We start from the raw sequence: 21453 nt of genomic DNA on the forward strand, positions 1-21453 counted from the left end.
CATCTTTGTGTACTTCTGTGGCGCCCCCAGGAGTATTGTCGCCACAGTGGCATTACCTTCCTCCTAGGGAGTGTGATGTCATGCTTGGAAGCAATAAAGGATCTCTCTAGCAGTTAACCACAACAAACAACACAATTTCCATTCCCGGTCAGCTGAGGGAGCTCTGAACCAAAACTGGGGAGGAGCTACTCTCTGGGGGCCAGGAAGGGAAAAATGAGGAGTTCGTGTGAGGAGAAGAGCTGGGAGATTGAGCAGAGAGTTCAGGCTCATTCCCAGCTATAGCGCATGATCTGGAGCCCGATTTCCAAGGCTGTACGGACACTGATGGTCCTGCAACAGCAACCGGAGGAATAGGAAGCTGTAAATGCTCTGTTCCCACATAAGGCTCGGAGGCACAACAGCGACGTGTGAGCCAGAAAAGGAAGGCTACAGCTGTCTGCCATACGAGGGAGTTCTAAAGAGAATAAGCAAGTGGAACTTCAGTGTAACACCGTACTGCAAGTACCTAAAACTAAGCGCTAGGATGGAGACTACACAACCCATCTGCCTAGAGAGATTCCTAAGTTGCTTCCAGGCAAGCCAGCTCCTGTGCCATCTGTAATCTGGACCCTGGACTGCATTTGCCAAGTAAAGGTAAAGAAACTGCACCCTGTTGTGTCCTTGCCTTCTTCCTGCAACACCCTCAGCACTGCTACATCTCTGTGCCTGACACTGCACCATCTACGTCTCTCCCCTATCTCTTCATCTACTCTGCCCTGGGACTACAGCCCTACCTGTGGAGGGCCACAACATCATTGCTGCACCCCATCATCTGTCCCAGAGGATCTGTCTGCAGCGTCGGCTTAACATCTTCATTGCCGAACACCATAGGTGGCGTCACGAATCATTCGCTCATAAACTTTATTCTATCACTTAACCCCTTTTTCGTCGGTGCTCAGGGCCACGGACCGGGTCACCGCTGCTGTGACATTCCCCTTTGAGAGACCGGCCCAGTACCGAGTGCCCCACAGCCCTGTGAGGGTGACCCACTTCTATGAGGTAGTCCCACAGGTGGAGCTTCACCGTAATAAATAAAATGAAAATACACAAGTTTTGCAGTCATTCTACTAGTGATAAAATTAGAAAAACACACTGAAGTAAAAAGAAAAAGCTAGAGTGGTGCTTTAATGCATGTGAACAGAGTCTGAAAGTCTGTCTCCATGATAGCCTGTTAGCTGAGCTCCGGCAATCCGCTTATCACTGAAGAGGAAGTTTTATTTCTAACTACTATCACTTTGCAATTTCCACACAAGCCATACTGCAAAGTGTCAGCGCATACTCTGTCTAGACACTGAAGCAGCAAAGAGGAGATGACAGCTCCCTTATCATGAGACCTGCAGAACCGGGAATGTATTTCTGGCTGTGAGTGCAATATATAGTAAGACCAGTGAAAGATAAGTAAGACCATGTGCACATGTTGAGAATTTGGTAAGTTTTTTACCTCAGTATTTGTAAGTCAAAACCAGGAGTGGGTGATAAATCCTGAAGTGGTGACGAGTTTCTGTTATACTTTTCCTCTGATTGTTCCACTCCTGGTTTTGGCATACAGCTACTGAGGTAAATAAAACTCACCAAATAAACGATGTGTGCACGTGGCCTATTACAAAATAACTGCTGTATGTTTTACATAATGATGATCTTGCTTTATAGAATATTTTTTTACATTTTTTTTTATAATATAGTGTATTATGCAGTCACAACCCCCAGAGGGCAGTATACTCCCTCTCTGCCTGCTTTATGGTCATTTCAGCAGTTAGTGTCATAGAGCTAACAGAATTTTCTGTCACTAGATATATCAGTTCCAGGCATCTGGATAAGATTCCTTCAGCAGCAAGCCCATCCATATTTGCAAGCCCCATTTTGAGTAACGGGACAGTAAAATGAATATATGGAATAATTCTGCTGTATTTCAGTGTACAAGTGTTGTTGCGCCAAGCTCCGGTAAACCTTAGGATACTGATTCTACAATACTTAATTATTCCAGACCATGCTAGCACAGCAATTATATGAAGATAGTATTGCAGGACAAAAATGTGCTTTGTTGTTTTTTCTAAATACCCTCCCAGGCGTCTCTTCATGGTGGGTTGGTGTGCAATAACCGGATTCTATGTGCTGCACCACCCAGGGTGGATGAAACACCACTGGAGTGAGGAGGAGGGATCCGATCTCTTTATCTGGTCTGGGGGGTCTGAGTTTGTGTTGCTATAGAAGGTGGAGATGGGCTGCAGAGACGAGTGAGCAAATATGTCTAAGGCTATGTGCCCACGTTAGCGGTTTTAAACGCTCAGGAAACTGATCCCCTTCCCAGAAAACGCGCGTCTTTTCCGCGCGTTTCTTGCACGTTTTTTGCACAAAAGATGCGCGTTTTTGACGCGTTTTTTGACGCGCGTTTCCTGGGAAAATTGGGGAAGGCTAAAAACGCTCAGCAATGGGGAAATCAATGAGCATGCTGCATTTTTAGCCGCAAAGCGATTCCTAAGCATTTAAAAATGCATTCATTGGCACAAAAAGCCAAAAACGCATGCAAATTAATTTGAAGCTTAAGCGTTTTTTGCAGCGTCTGAGCCGGCACAAACGCAGAAATTCTTAAAACAAACGCAACGTGGGCACACAGCCTAAACAGCAAACGCCAATGACTCTCGAGAAAACATCTATTGTGAGTTAAAGGGTATCTATCAGTAAGATCAGCCCCCCTTTAAAAGGTGTACATGGGTATGCAGATCTTAGAAGATACAAAGATATTCATGGATTAAAGGGAATCTGTCACCTATTTTTTCGACTATCAGCTGTCGGCACCGCCATCAGGGGCTTATCTACAGCATTCTGATGGCGGTGCCGGCAGCTGATAGTCGAAAAAATAGGTGACAGATTCCCTTTAAGCTTTCAGTCTGTTGCTACATTACCAAGAAATCAGCATTTTAATTAGATATTAAGTGCTCTGGGTGTGACAGAGCACTTCTCAAGCCTTTGCCTTGCCAAGTGGCTTCCCCAATAGCCCCAACCCTCTTCAGCTGAATTGATACCCACTGTCTGGTTTCTTAGCTCACTTGTGTGAAGTCTAGCAATCAGTCAAGATCAAAAGACTGGTTTGGGGCAGGAAAACAACCTCAAGAGGCAGATGCTTGGGAAGTTCTCTGTCCCCCCAGAGAATTAAAACTCTGATTTCTTAGAAATGCAGCAACAGTTTTAAAGATATAAAGATTTAGCTATCAAAGACATGCATTCCAATGTGTTTAATTTTTTTTTGGAGGGGGGGGAGGCTGACCTTATTGACAGATTCCTTTTAATGTAACTGCTGTGTATTTAGTCTGTTCCTAAAAATCATGAAGTCTTGTATGGTTTGTAGTGCATTGCTATAGGGGAAGGTCCTTCTATATAAGACACAATAAAACATAGACTCCCACCCCTCCCAAATCACATTTTGCATCTGAATCCATAATCTTCAACATATCTGTTGGGCTGGTTTCACACATCTAATTTTTTCTTCTCATATTTCTCAAAATTGGTCTGTGTCTTTCTTGTTTTGCTGGTTCTATTTTTTTGGTCTTTGTGTCAGTATTTACATTCCTTGTTTTTTCTTCATACTAAAAAAATAATTAGAGTGCTCGGATATAGCGTTATCTGAGCATTCTTGGGTGTTATCCGAGTATCTTGGGCGTGCTTGAGTAATATGTTCATGCTTGTTTCACTTAGACTTCTCTATAGGACAGGTAAAGAAAATGTGAACGAAAAATGCTTTTAAAAACTAATAAAATGCGGTTTTTTTTGCAAACCCACCCTTCTGCCCCTAAAGAAAAGAGAGGGACCTCTTGAAAAGACCACCTCTTAAACCAGACCAGATTTCAGTTCTGCAGTTTTTGAGAAGATGTCCAATCCCCTTTTTAGACCACTGTTAAATATAGTTTTGAGTGGTCGAATCAAAGAGATTCCCAAGTGTAAGGTGCCACTTCCAGGACCACAAAAACTCACCCAACTCGCTAAAAGTTTGTAAGCATTCACTATTGAAATTCTTCACTGATCCACAGCATCTTGATCACAGCCATAGTACTACCATGTCACATAACTGCATCCTCTAGAGGCTGTAGGACCGTAATACTTTACTAGGGCTACTTTGCACTAGTTCAACGCAAATATATATATATATAATTATGTTTCTAGGTACAAGCTACAACTAAAAAAATAAATGAATGCCCCCCCAGTCAAGCTTTTCCATAACCATATGGATAAGCTGGTCATGATTATCTCAATTCTCATGTAATTTATCAAAATAATCAAAAACAATTTAAACTATTATTGTGGTACATAAATCACCTGGATGATGTAATGAATAAATTGCACCCATTCTTCAGAACCCCTTAAATTTCTATACAGTGTTTTTAAAGCCAAACTATCTGGTCATCAATGAGTTATACCTACACTAATGCACGGACTACAGTTCAGAAAAGGAACCTGCTCGGCTAAACTCGATCTTCCTATAGACAATGTCAGTATTATCTGAGCTATTGAGGATTTCATCTCCTTTTATAAAGTGTATATATAAGGTATATACTGCTTGGTTTTACCCTCTCATTTCGTTTCCACAGCCAAGTTTTCTGAAGTAGTGATCAATTAAAGCCTAAGGGTGTGTACACACGCTGCGGATTCTGCTGCGGATACGCAGCGGTTTTGGCCCTGCGGATCTACAGCAGTTTCTGCTGCGGTGTACAGTACCATAATATCCTATGGTAAATGGAAACCGCAGTGCAGACGGTGCAGATTTTTCCACAGTTTCTATTCTGCAGAAAGAATTGGCATGTCAATTCTTTCTGCAGATTCCGTTGCGGTTTACCATCTCCTCCATTGTAGAGGTGATAAACCGCATGGCAAAACCGCAGGCAGAAACCGCAGCGTGTGCACACACCCTAACGGTACATTCCCATATGCCTTTTTCATTGCAAATTTTCCAAGAAATCTCATTCACAATGCTAGTACTGTACTACACAGTGCATTCATCCGATAGGAAGTTATCCTAAATTTCTATGTAATAGCCAGTGGGTGAAATTACACAAAATAAGCCATGGAGGAAAGGAGGCGAGTCTCTTATCGATGGACTTGGACAGAATAAGAATTTTCATTGTTGATCTTAGAGCTACCATTCTGTTGAGAAGAAAACTTGTCTGATTGCTACCTTGTTGCAGGGACAAGAGCAACTCTTGAAGAACATCCCCTGGTATTATCTCCCAGCGACATGGAAATGCTGGATACAGTATCCAGGGCTGTTAGAGCACTTAATTTGATTTGTGCTTTACCCGGACAAGATCATCTGTGTTTTATTTACAACTACTACTTGGATCAGTGTCATTTTTGGTACCAGATGCATTACAACTACAGCTGATATGTGCATCTAAATCAGAAAAGATCCACCATAAATTTAGCAAAGCAATCAATGTAAAACCATATAACAACATATGAAATGATAAATTTTCTACCTACCTCCCACCACCCTGCAATATTAAAGTTAGGAAACAATATGGAAATCATTTCCAATACCTTTATTACAAATTACACGCTTCTTCAGCTAGAACATTGTGGTTACAGTGAAAACCATATGCAATAGAAACACCACCAACAATAACATAATGCAGTCCCATAGGCTACAAGATACAAGGTGTCTACTTTGATCTCTCAATGGACAATTCATGAAATAAATTCAGACTGGCAAAGCTTTGAGTAAGCCATGTCTTTTCAGGAGAGCGCTAGCTTTCTAGGCAGAGCCTCCCTCCCAGTTGTCAAAACACTTCTATGAAAATGAGTTCTTTCTTCAATGGATAGCTTTTTCCAGATTGTAGTATTTCCCACATATTCCACTTTGGATTTTTTTTGTCCTCAAAGTCAAGTATCAACACATGCTGCAGCTGTTGGTCTTATTCATTGGAGGTTTCTGGTTCTGCCCATTGGGGATAGTCTCTCTCCTTTTTCTCAGTGCAGGACTTAGTCGACTGGGAAGGTTGACCTCTCTCAACAGTTCTCTGAAGACCTCAGTCACATTTAAGTTCTCTTTTGCAGAGGTTTCCAGTAGACGACAGTTCCACTCCAACTCCACTGTGGTCATCACATCATCCCGAAAAACCTTCTGGTCATCAACATTGTCCTTTTTATTGCCAACCACTACCATTGGTGGACATTTATCCTCCTTTACATCAAGGATCTCTTCTCGCAGCCTTCTAACAATCTCAAGAGAGTCTGGGTTGTCCACAGAGTAAACCAGAGCAAAAGCATCTCCACTCCTCATACTTAGTTTCCTCATGGCTGGAAATTCATAGCTGCCGGTGGTGTCCAGAATTTCAATTTTCACTTCTTCCCCATCAGTAGTTTCATACTCTGTGCTGTGTAACTCTTCCACTGTCCTCTTGTGCTTGGGTTCAAAGGTGTCCTGCAGAAACCGATGGATGAGTGAGGTTTTGCCCACACCTGCTGCTCCTAGGAACACCAGCCTGATATGATTCTTCTCCTTGACAGATAGTGACATATCTGCACTGCACAGTGATCATACAGTAAGAGCAACCTGATGTCCTGTGCCTTGGAACAGTGTGCACAGATTCGCCGCACTCTCACTATTTATTCATATTTTTATGAGCTTGCTTTGCCTTTATCCAATCAGACACCGCTGCCTGAAGCAGGATTGTAGGGGAGGAGGACCTGTCACCATGTTGTGCTTATGATGTTTGTGTTTGAGATGCTGGTGTTAACCTCTTCTCTACCACTAAGGATTCATCATGCTGCATGGTTTCATACCAGGAATTTTAGTACATGAAGCCTCCTGGCTTTGATCTAGTAAACTGTGCACCTGCCACATGGCTGTCAGATTAATAAAGGGCTATTTTCTTATAGGAAAATTCATGGGTCCACTTTGTTCATGTCCTTTTCTGCTATTGATATAATGTCATGTTTGCATTTGTGTTGAATCCGTCAGAAAAAAATTTCTCTTTGTAGGGAAACCTGGATAATATGCACCCGAATTAAAGCCTTAAAAAAATCTCTTTCTTCCCAGTTGTATGTCGATAGGAGTACACTTGATGCAGCACACAGTGATACTTATTAATACTGACATACCCCTGAACAGTGCCAGTGTGGCTTATGAATGCAGCATACACTGTGCTGAACATGGTGCAGCTGTTCAGATGTTCCAGATTTATGTGTCCTACAAGAGAGACTTACTTAGCTCATCCTCAAGTGTGAAGGTTATTGCTTTGTGTGTGAAACTGCATTTGACTATAAAGAAAATCCCCTGTTCCAAAACTCTTGTCATACAGTATGTGGTACTGCTATATAATCTGAGAGCAGCATGATGTAAGGACAGAGAGTCCAGGGCCGGACTGGGACTGAAAATCAGCCCTGGCACAAAAGCCAAAGCAGCCCACATTCAAATCAATGAAATAGGAGTGTAGCTTCTATGCAGCCTTTTCTGTACAATTTGTGGTTGAGAACAGTAAGGGAGTTAAATAGGTGAAAAATTACAATATATGTCCCTCCTTGTCTTTAAAAGTTGGGAGATACTGCATTCTATGACTGCGCATATGCCCAGTGACCCTGCTGACATTTTTGGTTTTGAAAAGAAAAAAAAAATTGCAGCATGCTACGAGTGGCTCCCAAATCGGATCACGCGCACCTATACAGGTCTATGGGTGCACGTGACACATCAGACTACAGTCTGATTTAAGCGGACACAGAAAATGGAGAAGAAGTAACAATGTAGATTCTCGGTCTCCTCTGCACCTGTGATACCGTTATCTCATGTGAGAGAATCAGATCACAGTAACCTGATACTGATCAAAACTCAGATCAGAGTGTGATCGATGTCATTACCATAATCGATCCGATTCTCTGGCATCATCAATCATGTGAGCGAGCCCTTAATGATACACCACATAAAGAAAAAAATTAAAGGGATGGTCCATCTACTAAAAATGGCCAGTCCTGCACCAGGAGCTTATTTGGCCCAAAAGATCTGATTTATATAGGGACTGCTTGTCCGGCACTGATAGAAATCAGATATTCTTGGCTAAATAAGCTCCTGGTGCAAAACTGGCTGGAGGACTGGGAAAACATAATTCTCCCCAAAAGTCAGCCACCAGCCAGTTCTGAAACAGAGAATGGAAACATGAATATTTAAAGGGGTTGTCCACTACTTTAACACTGATGAACAATCATTAGGATAGGTCATCATGTTTGATCGTGTTGGTGCGACACCTGGCACCACCGCAGGTCAGTTGTTCTCAGTGCTGGTGGGAACTGCACAGTTACAGAACTGCACAGCACAGCTCAATCTACTGTAAAGTGGCTACATTCGGGTTCTGCATGTCCGCCCCTTGATTTGAATAGGTACCAAATGTGCAGTATCCGGCCGCTATGCAGTAGGTGAAGCTGTGCTGTGCCGTACCTGAGCCAGAGGTGTATCTAGGCTTTCTGGCACCAGGGGCAAGAATTCGGTTTGGCGCCCCCCCGTCAGTACATATGCGATTTGCACACTTACACGTAGTCATGTACCCACGAGCTGCTCTCCCTAATGCTCTCAATGTTCAGTAAAAAACAGAGAAGCTCGTTGTCACAGGACCATAAGTATGAAAATCGTATATGAGTGAAGTGTCCATGTGATGACTACTGGAACCTGCAGAGCTGAATCCTGACATTGCAGCTTCTGAATTCTCACAACGAATGCACTGCACACTTTTAGGATTCTCCTGTATCGGTGGCAAGAGTACACGGTCATAGCACAGGCATGTGATTTATATACAGTACTTCTGGCCACATTCCAACTAGACGTGCCCAGCCTCGCTCCATTCATTTTCATTGAGTGAGGCCACACATGTCTAGTCAGCATGTGACCGCATGTATGTAAATTACCGGCACAAGAGAATCCTGACAGCGTTCAGTGAGCACTGTGAGAATTCAGAAGTCTGCAGTCACATAGAATGACTGCAGACTCAGCACAAATCTGGACAACCCCTTTAATGTTCCTTAAATAAAAACATGAGAATTAGTCAGTATCACAAATAATATTTACATCCAGGTACCTTATAGGTGACGTCGGCTCTGGAGTCGTTCTCCTTTTCTTCTTCTCGTCCAGACCCCGTGATGAGTTTTCTCACCCACATCTCGTCTCTGCAGACTTCCATCTTCTCCGGTCTTCTGCAGCAAATCTCCACACGATGCCTTTAACCCCTTAAGCCCCAAGGGTGGTTTGCACGTTCTTGACTGGGCCAATTTTTACAATTCTGACCACTGTCCTTTTATGAGGTAATAACTCTGAAACGCTTCCATGGACCCCATTGATTCTGACATTGTTTTTCGTGGCATATTGTACTTCATGCTAGTGGTAAAATTTCATTCAAATAACTTTTGTTTATTTGTGAAAAAAACGGAAATTTGGCAAAAATTTTGAAAATTTCGCAATTTTCCAACTTTGAATTTTTATGCCCTTAAATCACAGAGATACAGCACACAAAAAACTTGATGAGTAACATTTCCCACATGTTTACTTTCCATCAGCACAATTTTGGAACCAAAATTTTTTTGTTAGGAAGTTATAAGGGTTAAAAAATTGACCAGCGATTTCTCATTTTTGCAACACCATTTTATTTTTACGGACCACATCACATTTGAAGCCACTTTGTGGGGTCTATATGATAGAAAATATCCAAAAGTGACACCATTCTAAAAACTGCACCCCTTAAGGTGCTCAAAACCACATTCAAGAAGCTTATTAACCCTTTAGGTGCGTCACAGGAATTTTTTGAATATTAAAAAAAAAATGAACATTTAACTTTTTTTCACAAAAAAAATACTTCAGGTTCAATTTTTTTATTTTACCAAGGGCAACAGGAGAAATTGGACTGCAAAAGTTATTGTGCAATTTGTCCTGAGTACGCTGATACCTGATATGTGGGTGGGAACCACTGTTTTGGTGCATGGCAGAGCTCAGAAGGGAAAGAGCGCCGTTTGACCTTTTCAATGCAAAATTGGCTGGAATTCAGATCGGACGCCATGTCGCGTTTGGCGAGCCCCTGATGTACCTAAACAGTGGAAACCCCCCACAAGTGACCCCGTTTTGGAAACTAGACCCCCCAAGGAACTTATCTAGATATGTGGTGAGAACTTTGAACCCACAAGGGCTTCACAGAAGTTTATAAGGTACAGCGGTACAATTAAAAAATCATATTTTTTCCATAAAAATGATCTTTTCACCCCCAATTTTTATTTTCCCAAGGGTAACATGACCCTAAAAGTTATTGTGCAATTTGTCCTGAGTACGCTGATACCCCACATGTGGGGAGGTAAACCACTATTTGGGCGCATGGCAGAGCTCGGAAGGGAAGCATCGCCATTTGACGTTTTTGGCTGGAATTGAGATCGGACACCATGTCGCGATTGGAAAACCCCTGATGTACCAAAACAGTGGAAACCCCCCACAAATGACACCATTTTGGAAACTAGACCCCCCAAGGAACTTATCTAGATGTGTGGTGAACACTTTGAACCCCCCAGTGCTTCACAGAAGTTTATAATGCCCGGGCATGAAAATAAAAAAATCGTATTTTTTCCACAAACATGATCTTTTAGTCACCAATTTTTTTATTTTCCCAAGGGTACCAGGAGAAATTGGACCCCAAAAGTTGTTGTCCAATTTGTCCTGAGTACGCTGATACCTCATATGTGGGAGAAAACTACTGTATGGGCACACGTCAGTGCTCGGAAAGGAAGTAGTGATGTTTTGGAATGCAGACTTTGATGGAATGGTCTGCGGGTGTCATGTTGCTTTTGGAGAGCCCCTGATGTACCTAAACAGTGGAAACCCCCCACAAGTGACCCCATTTTGGAAACTAGACCCCATAAGGAACTTATCTAGATGTGTGGTGAGCACTTTGAACCCCCAAGGGCTTCACATAAGTTTATAATGCCCGGGCATGAAAATAAAAAAATCATATTTTTTCCACAAACATGATCAATTAGTCCCCAAATTTTTTATTTTCCCAAGGGTAACAGGAGAAATTGGACCTCAAAAGTTGTTGTCCAATTTGTCTTGAGTACGCTGATACCTCATATGTGGGAGAAAACTACTGTAAAGGCACACGTCGGGGCTCGGAAGGAAAGTAGTGACGGTTTGGAATGCAGACTTTGATGGAATGGTCTGCGAGTGTCATGTGTGTTTGGAGAGCCCCTGATGTACCTAAACTATTGAAACTCCCCACAAGTGACCCCATTTTGGAAACTAGACCCCCCCACGGAACTTATCTAGATGTGTGGTGAGCACTTTGAACCCCCAAGTGATTCACAGAAGTTTATAACGCCCGGGTGTGAAAATAAAAAAAATAATTTTTTTCCACATAAATGATATTTTTGCCCCCAATTTTTTATTTTCCTAAGGGTAACAGGAGAAATTGGACCCCAAAAGTTGTTTTGCAATTTGTCCTGAGTAGGCTGATACCCTATATGTGGGGGTAAAACACTGTTTGGGCGCATGGCACAGCTTGGAAGGGAAGGAGCACCACTGGACTTTTTCAACGCAGAATTGGCTGGAATTGAGATCCGACGCCATGTTGCATTTGGAGAGCACCTGATGTGCCCAAACAGTGGAAACTCCCAATTCTAACTCCAACCCTAACCCCAACACACCCCTAACCCTAATCTCAGCCCTAACCCTATCCCTAACCCTAATGGGAAAATGGAAATAGATACATTTTCTTTTAATTTTATTATTTTTCCCTAACTAATAGGGTGATAACGGGGGGTTTGATTTACTATTTATGGCGGTTTTTAGTTTTGGCAGCTGTCACACGCTAAGGCTGTGTGCCCACGATGCAATTTTTAAGCGTTTTTGCCTCGATTTTTGGCGTGAAAATGCTGCGAAAACGTTTAAAAATCGTGTACAGAATGCCCCCCATGCATTCCTATGGCATTCCTCACATGCTGTGCTAATGCTGCGCTTTTTTCCACGGCGAAATCGCATCGCAGAAAAAATCGCAGCATGCTCATTCTTTTGTGCGGAATCGCAAAGAATTGCCGCAATTCCGCACCCATAGGAATGTATGAGAATCACTTACTTCCTGCATCTGGCTATGGCCACCATGTGCGAAGTTAAGCGTCTCATGTGCGGTTGGTACCCACGGTGTGGAGGAGAGGAGACTGTCCTCCAGGCCCTGGGTACCATACCCCTGTAAAAAAAAGAAAAAAAATCGGGGTATATTTACCTTCCGACGTCCCGCGCTGCCATCCCGGGCCACAGCGTTCCCAGTAATGCCTTGCGGCAAGGTCCTGTGATGACGTAGTCTCGCGTGACTCTAGCGGTCTCGCGAGATCGCTATAGTAATGCGAGACCAACGTCATCACAGGTCTCGCAAGGCATCGCTGGGAACGCTGAGGCCTGGGATGGCAGCGTGGGACGTCGGAAGGTAAATATACCCCGATTTTTTATCTTTTTATCATTTTTAACATTTTATCTTTTACTATTGATGCCGCATAGGAAGCCTCAATAGTAAAAAGCTGGTCACACTTTTCAAACACTATGTTTGACGAGTGTGACCAACCTGTCAATCACTTTCCAAGCGATGCTTCAAATCGCTTGGAAAGTGCTTGAGAAAATCGCGGCAAAATCGCGGTGAAATCGCGCGGAAAAAACGCGCAATTTCTGGGAAAGAGTCCTGTTTTCACTGTGCGTTTTAAAACGCTACGTGGGCCCATAGCCTTAAAAACGCTTTTTATTGTAAAAATAGTTTTTGCATCACCACATATTGAGAGCTATAATTTTTCCATATTTTGACCCACCGAGTCATGTGAGGTCTTATTTTTTGCAGGACGAGTTGACATTTTTATTGGTAATATTTTCGGGCACGTGACATTTTTTGATCGCTTTTTATTCTGACTTTTGGGACGCAGAATGAACAAAAACCAGCGTTTCATGAAATTCTTTTGGAGGGTGCGTTTACACCGTTCCGCGTGCGGTAAAATTAATGAAGCCCTTTTATTCTTCGAGTCAGTACGATTACATCGATACCTCATTAATGTCGTTTTATGTTTTGGCGCTTTTATGCAATGAAAACAATTTTATATAAAAAATAATTATTTTTGCATCGCATCATTCTGCGAGGTATAACTTTTTTATTTTTTTGCTGATGATGCTGTATGGTGGCTCTTTTCTTGCGAGACAAGATGACGTTTTCAGTGGTACCATGGATATATATATGCGTCTTTTTGATCGCGCGTTATTGCACTTTTTGTTCGGCGGTATGATAATAAATCATTATTTTTTGCTTCGTTTTTTATTTTTATTTTTTAAGGGGTTCGCTAAAGGGGTTAACTAATGGGACAGTTTTATAGGGCAGGTTGTTACGGACGCGGCGATACCAAATATGTGTACTTCTATTGTTTTTTTTCTTTTTTTATTTCCAAAAAATGAATTTATTTGGGAATATTTTTTTTTCTAATTTATTTAGCGATTTTTTTAAAATTATTTTTACACTTTTTTTTTATTTTTTTATAACTTTATTAGGTTGTCCCAGGGGGGACATCACTGTCCTGTCACAGATCGCTGATCTGTCACATCACAGATCACTGTGACAGATCAGCGATCTGTCACAGGCATAGACACCGACTTCCTCATGCCTGCGCTTTGCAGGCACTGAGGAAGTCAGCTCCCTACAGGCCCCTGAAGGTCTCTGTCGCCATCTTGGATCCGGGGACCTGTAAGGAAAGAGACCCCTGCAGCAGCGCTGCACATTGCGCTGTGGTGGGGGGCTTAGGGAAGCACGGAGGGAGCCCCCTCCCTGCCGATGCTTTCCTTTAACCCCCGGTACACCGCAATCGTGTTTGATTGTGGTGTGCAAGGGGTTAACGTGTCGGGGGCGGTCCGTGACCGCCCCTGACACATTGTGTCGGGTGTCAGCTGTGATAATTAGCTGACACCCGGCCGCGATCAGCGGCGCTCACCACGTGGGCGCCGCTAATCGCGGTGACGTACTATCCCGTCCCTGGGAATTAAGTCCCAGGGCACATGGACGGGATAGTACGTCACATGGGATTAAGGGGTTAAAGATAGAAGTGTCATTATAATGCTCCTGAATAAAAATATCTTCAATATACTGTCGCCTCACACTATTCCCCTCCCTCCTCATACTGTCTCCTCTAACATCCCCCCTGTTCACCATACTGTCTCCTCATATATTTACTCCAAAACTCTATACTGTCTGCTCACACATATCCCTGACTCCCCATACTGTGTCTGCACACATTCCATCACCCTCACTCCCCATACTGTGACATTTACCCTTTTTCTCCCCATACTGTGACATTTACCCGTTTTCTCCCCCATACTGTGTCTGCACCCATCCCCCATACTGTTTCCTCATACATGCCCTCATACATACATACTCTTCATTTTGTGTCCTCAAAACTCACCACACACATTAAATCCCCCCATTCTCATGCCAAATCCCCCATATATTAAATAACCCCTCCATCCCCACTCTAAATTCCTCCCACACATTAAATAACCACCTGTGCCTACTCCAAATCTCCCCACACATTAAATAACCCCTCCATCTCCACTCCAAATCCCCCCCCCATTTCCCATCTTCGGTGGTTTCTACAGCTCCACAGTGGAGCACTTACCACCAGTGTTCGCTCTGGGCGCCGTCGAGTGATGTCAGCAGCGTGATCACATGACCTGATCACACTGCTGGCGTCGCTCTGATCTGGCGGTCAGAGGTTCAACTGTACTGGCGTCTGTACAGACGCCAGTACAATTGATCACTGGGAGCCGGTGCACTGCAGCTTCTCTGCGCCGGCTGTCAGCTTGACAGGAAGCACAGAGAGCAGCCGACTCCCAGTCCGGGGGGGCGGCAGAATGCAGCCTCCAGGGGAGACACTGCGGACCACCGCATTAGGTGGTCTGACTACTCCACCCTGCCGGCTGCGCCCCCCCCAGATACGCCTCTGACCTGAGCAGTTCCCGCCAGCACCAAGTACAGGTGATCTGTTGTGGCGGCAGGCGTCGCACCCACACAGATCAGACCTTGATCACCTATCCAAGGAAAAGCCCACCGCAGCACCTTTATACACCAGCCAGCCCACTGCAGCACCTGTATACACCAGCCAGCCCCCCACTGCAGCACCTGTATACACCAGCCAGCCAGCCCACTGCAGCAACTGCATACAGCAGCCAGCCCCCCCACTGCAGCACATGTATACACCAGCCAGTCCCCCTACTGCAGCACCTGTATACACCAGCCAGCCCCCCCACTGCAGCACCTGTATACACCTGCCAGCCCCCCCACTGCAGCACCTGGATGCACCAGCTGGCCCGCTCACTGCGGCATCTGTATACACCAGCCTGCCAGCCCTCTGCAGCACCTGTATACACCAGCCAGCCCCCCCACTGCAGCACATGTATACACCAGCCAGCCCCCCCACTGCAGCACATGTATACACCAGCCAGCCCCCCCACTGCAGCACCTGTGTACATCAGCCAGCCCCCCCACTGCAGCACATGGATACAACATCCAGCCCACTGCAGCACCTGGATGCAGCAGCCAGCCCACTGCAGCACCTGTATAGACCAGCTGGCACTTCCTCTGCGGCATCTGTATACACTAGCCTGCCAGCCCACTGCAGCACCTGTATACACCAGCCAGCCCCCCCACTGCAGCACCTGTATACACCAGCCAACCCCCCACTGTAGCACATGTATACACCAGCCAGCCCACTGTAGCACCTGTATATATTAGCCAGCCCCCCTACTGAAGCACCTGTATACACCAGACAGCCCCCCACTAAAGCACATGTATTCACCAGCCAGCCCCCCCACTGCAGCACATGTATACACCAGCCAGCCCACTGCAGCACATGTATACACCATCCAGCCCACTGTAACACCTGTATACACCAGCCAGCCCCCCCACTGCAGCACATGGATACACCAGCCAGCCCACTGCAGCACCTGTATACACCAGCGAGCCCCCCCACTGCAGCACTTGTATACACCAGCCAGTCCCCCCACTGCAGCACCTGTATACACCAGCTAGCAACCCCACTGCAGCACCTGCATACACCAACGTCCCCAGAACAAATTAGAGCCACGCTGGGAAGAGGATCCCTATCGGGTCCTACGCCATATAAACCCTGAAGGACCTGTGTACGAAATACGACCCAAGAAAGATGAAACGCTGCCTACCCGCATAGTGCATCGGAATATGCTACGCCCCTGTATTTCCACCGACCCGAAACAACCTGAACCTGCTCCTCAGGTCTCTGAACCATTGCCCGTGTTCTGGGACTCGGACGACGAAGAAGACTTCCCCACAATAACCAAGGGCTCTCTACTCACTGAGAAACCAACTGACACAATTAGCCCACCCGAACCAGCTAGCCCACCACCTGCCACTACCCCAGAAGACTCCACCCTCGTCGAACTAAGATTCTCCGAGCGGTCAACAGCCGGAAAACCCCCCGAACGATACGAACAGGACCAGTTCATATGACAACGTAAACTGACACCTCCGCAGACCAGCCCAAGTATACTGAGGCCCTCGTCCGAGGACTGGCGAGCTAACAGGATGGGGAAGTGTAGGGAGGAGGACCCCCACAGAGTGTCCGGGCCAGAACCAAGGGGACCGCCATCTGAGTTCCTAAGGAAACAGTACCTGGGGAACAGAGGAGGAGAGTGGACTGTTGAAAGTGACAGGACAGCAAGGGGAGGGGCGAGTATAAAAGGGACAGGGAGCACGCAGAGGAGTCAGTTGGTGATACGTCAGACATGGAGCACGAGACGGAGGGGCGTGAGAGAACGGGAAGGACACTGACAGTTGAGAGAAGAGACCAGCAGCAGAGGGTAGATATGCAGTGGCCCTCAGGAAAGAGGCGCCGTGCTTACCGACGGGACTGCCTCTTCACCCCAATCCCGGGTTACGATCTGCCCCCGGTCTTCCTCGGCAGTTACCGCTGCGCTCGAGCCCTCCGCGGCCTGTCCACTCCCTCTTCTGGCTGCTGCCATCCCTCTTCAGCCCGCGGTTGCGGCCTGCCCGCTGCTAACCACGGACGCTGCCGTTTCACTTCAGCCCGTGGTTGCGGCCTGTCTATCATCGCTCACAGCCACCTTCACCCCGCTGCAGTCGGCAGTTGGGGCCTGTTCCTTGTCAACAGAGACACTCTGAGGCTGTGTGCGTGGCCAGTAAACCACTCTTGAGCACCGCGACACAACCCTTCTTGGGAACAAGAGTCCCATTGAACTCGCTAACAAGCGCAACCCCGCTGTTACAACAGGGGGTTACTTCATCTCAGGACTCCATCAGGGCTTGTTTTGCCCCAATTCCTCCTGGGCGCTGGAACGCCCGAAGACTACTCCAAATCTTCAGCAGCTGGGCCCAGCGGCTGCGACACCAAGGCAGCCTCATCAAAGATGCCACAGCAGCCTCATCAAAGACGTCAAAACAGCTTAATCCTCAACGCAGCTCCAACAGAGACGCCGAGGGACATCAGGACGGATAAGTGACATTATAGAGTATAAGGACCCGTAGACGGCCATACCGTGTCCCCATAGTAACTGGCCTCGGCCGGGTTAGTCACAGTCTTTTCAAATAGTGTTTGGTTGTACTGAGTCCCTGCGAGGACAACTGTTATTACCCCTTTTTGGTTGCTTAGTATAGCCCTAGCGGCTTCAAATTATAAAAGTTTGCTTTTCAAAGTTCAACCAGTCTCGCGTCTCGTCACTGCATCCTGCGAACCTGCTGTTACCTACATCAGCACGGCGGTCCGATCTTGGTACGATTTATACGGCCGTCTGACTGCGCCCTAACATTGTGCAGAGACACACCCCTAACTGATAGAACAAAGTTGCTAATTTTATTTTTCTAATAGTAATCACACATTGCACGTTATCCAGAATCCATATTGTTATTTCTTTGGAAAAACAATTATTTAGTATAATACAATTGTTAGGTGTTTGACAGGCACACTTTAATACAATTGACTGCCTCCTTACCCGAGTCCATACACTTGTCACTAATCACCATACCTGCTTCTGTTAAAAAAAAAAAATGTGTTGCCCAGTAGTGACAACTCAATATCATATATATATGAGTAATAGAAACAAGTACTTACATTTATGTTACTAGGTTATTCCCATAATCCATAGGGGATAACTGGCTGTTTGCTGGTGGTCCAACTACTGGGTCCCCCAGTGAACCCTAGAACTCAGAGCCCCATCTCGAATGAAGCAAAAGTGGGCATGCTCAACCTCCACTCCATATATTGTTTATGGGACTGTGAGGAGGTGGCGGGAACCCTCAATTGCCTCCTCATGCCGAGCCCATGTGGCACCCCAATGGTTCCCTCATGTTTTATATTGTGAAGTCATGTATTAATATGTAATGTGCTGTATATGTTATCTGAATGTTCAGTAAGGGACAGAATGGGTTACACTGCAGGGAGGAGTTAAGAAGGGGGATGGCACAGCAGGCTTACAGGAAAAGTATTTCCTGTTACTAGAGCAGAGCCAGGGCAGGCTTACCCAGGGCAAGATGCTCTCCACAGCCTGGAACAGAGGATACCCCAGTTGACAGGATAAAAGCTGCCACAGACTGTCGGGCAGTGTGGACGGGCCGTGGTACTGTGGGAACATCCCCTGAAGGAGCGTGGGTTCCCAAACCTGGATGGGAGTCATCGATGCTGTGCAGCCTCATGAAGTTGCAGGCACAGAGCAGGAAGGATGTTATTCACAGTAAAGTTTTTCCTTTGGAACAGAACTGTAGCCTGTATTGTTTTTCTGAGTACTCATCCCCAGTGGCTGAAATGAGCGTGTGATGAAGGTAACTGGCTGTATCACAGGACTGGGACCTCACCTGTCGTTTTATGTGCAAGGTGCCAGGGTGCTCACTGAATGTGACTTAGTAGACTCGCCCACGACTACCACCCCGTGCCGCCTTGTTACAGGACCACCATTGAAAGCACAGCACAGCCCTTGGCTATTTCCTGCAGTCCCATAGACAATGAATGAAGTGGATGTCAAGCATGTGCACTACTGTTCCATTCAAAGCAAGACTGCAGAGCTCCGTTCTCATGATTCTGGAGCCCCATTCTTGGGATCTCTGGATAGAAAATTTCCAGTTCTGGGAAGAACCCTTTACTGTCAACAGCTTCACTGACTTTTAATTATTAGGTACTTAGACATTTGTTTTACCTATAAATCCCAACTAATTGTGTATGTATATTTTTGCAGGGGCACAATTCTAAACATTTTCAGAGGTTTAGCTGCTTCTGGACCCTGGAGGTTAGGGTAGCTCAAAAAGCTCTTATGACCCTTATAAAAAGACCAATACAAATTGAAGGTCTGTGATAGTTGGGGTTGCTGTTGTGTAACAAGGGCAATCGGGGTGGTAGTCCTGACCAAGTTCACCCACAAAACACAGTCCACAGACTCCCCGGCCTCTTGTACATGAATCACTGGACGGACACAGCTTCCCTCACGAATTACCTTTTCTTTCCACAGCCACGGTAGTCCATATAATTAAAGTCCAGAATCACAGCTGTGGTCCAACAGGGAATGAACTTTAATAAACTGAGGAGAAAAAGGGGTACAACACTGGCTTCCTGCTCTCTCACTGACACTATCCACGGCCGTACCCACCACAGCCATGGTAGCCAAAATCAAGCAGCAGTCCACTCGCTGGGATCTGGATGCTTTTAGTCCCTTCAGCGGAGGCCCTTCCAAAGTCCTGGGGGCAGTGTTGCAGTCCTTAGTCTAGGGCAGCAGATTCTGTTCCTTCCTGGGATCTGGAAATGCCCGGCTGCTCCTATACACCTGCCCAGCGCCAAATTACAAACACAGCACACACATTAGAGTACAGGATACATAGGGATAAAATAGTATGTGCATGGCCGAAGTAGCTCAGTTGGGAGAGCGTTAGACTGAAGATCTAAAGGTCCCTGGTTCGATCCCGGGTTTCGGCAACATCCTACCCCTTTCCATTGAGTGGAACAGGCTGCCACGAGAAGTGGTGAGTTCTCCTTCAATGGAAGTCTTCAAACAGAGGCTGGACAGACATCTGACTGGGATGATTTAGCGAATCCTGCTTTGAGCAGGGGGTTGGACCAGATGGCCCAGGAGGTCCCTTCCAACTCTATGATTCTAGTAAGACATTAATACACAGGGTATATGGGATACAGACATTATGAAATGGGTACACTGTCCGGGTGCCACAGTAAAGGCACAGGCCCAGCACAGGGGAGAGAGGGGCAGAAGAGGGTCCCCGCCACCTCCTTACAGTTGGATCTTTTGCATTGGGACCCAAAGAGCATCAAACTACACCACTGCAGTTATGTGATATGTTTACTAAGAGAGTAAATCCGGCCATGCACATAATAAGGCATAGTGACAACTTTCAGCCAACAGCCATCTCCACCAACCTCCACATAAACATGCACACTCAGCATAAGACAGAGACAGATATCAAGCCATTCACATGCTGCCTTCATGAGAGCACGGTCAAACATAACCTGACACTGCCGTTTGACTTGTGTGTCCCAGCAGTTTGATACATGTCCTGTTGGCTATGTAGGCTGATGCCAGCTCAGACATGAGCTAGTCAGCTTAGCAAATGTTTCATTCCAGTTTCTGTAGTTGGAAAATGATTGTTGACATCTACAAAAGTTAAGAAATTCAGTCAACTAGTCCAGCAGTGGTCTCCTTTCATATGCGTGGGATTATTACTGGGCAAGGAGGTTATTTTAGGACAAGGAACATGTAGTATCGAAATGAAAATATTTTACGTTTTCCAGCATTTTTATGGAAAACCCTGATAACACATTGTTCCAAAAGAAATGTCCATGTGCAGTAGGGTCTGCTGTTATTGCCCAGAAATAGTGCCAATCTTGCCTGTGGGATGTGACTAGTATTGCAGTTCAGTCCCATTTAGGTTAATTAGGCACATCTAAAGTGCCACATACAGAACATGGACAAGAGTAATGCTTTTTCTAGGGAAACAAAATCTATTTTTATTTTATTTATTTTTTTAATATTTAAAAAAAAGTCTTCTAGCATCTTCATGTTTTTTTAATGGAGTAATTCACAGCAAATCGCATATGTCCTCCGCAGCTAAATTCCCACAGCTATGCATACTGTATTGGGGGAAATGTATTAACATTTTCATTATATATGCCAACCTCAAAACAGATCCGTTAACAGATTGCAAAACATAGATCTCTTATAACTAATAAGGCTGATGTACTTGCCTCAAGAATCCATGTAGGAATGACTGTATAATTATTTTAGATTTTTTTCTGCCTGATATTAACCCCTTCACAACATCTGCCAAACATGTTGGGCGCTACGGGAGATACATTCCCACAAACCACTGTACATGGATGGATCAGGCTGGCTCATGTCGA

General features: G+C 45.4%; 1 non-coding gene and 1 pseudogene across 1 annotated transcript; one reads left to right on the forward strand and one right to left on the reverse strand.

The window, feature by feature from the left end:
* Positions 1-5555: 5555 nt before the first annotated feature.
* LOC141059012 (ras-related protein Rap-1b pseudogene) lies at positions 5556-6622 on the reverse strand (annotated as a pseudogene).
* Positions 6623-19943: 13321 nt separating this feature from the next.
* TRNAF-GAA (transfer RNA phenylalanine (anticodon GAA)) lies at positions 19944-20016 on the forward strand. The gene has a single exon. It is a non-coding gene; the product is annotated as a tRNA-Phe (tRNA).
* The last annotated feature ends 1437 nt before the right edge of the window (positions 20017-21453 follow it).

Source organism: Dendrobates tinctorius, unplaced genomic scaffold (genome assembly GCF_039654945.1).
Source record: "Dendrobates tinctorius isolate UK_male_01 unplaced genomic scaffold, ASM3965494v1 ptg000223l, whole genome shotgun sequence".
NCBI classification, from domain to species: domain Eukaryota; kingdom Metazoa; phylum Chordata; class Amphibia; order Anura; family Dendrobatidae; genus Dendrobates; species Dendrobates tinctorius.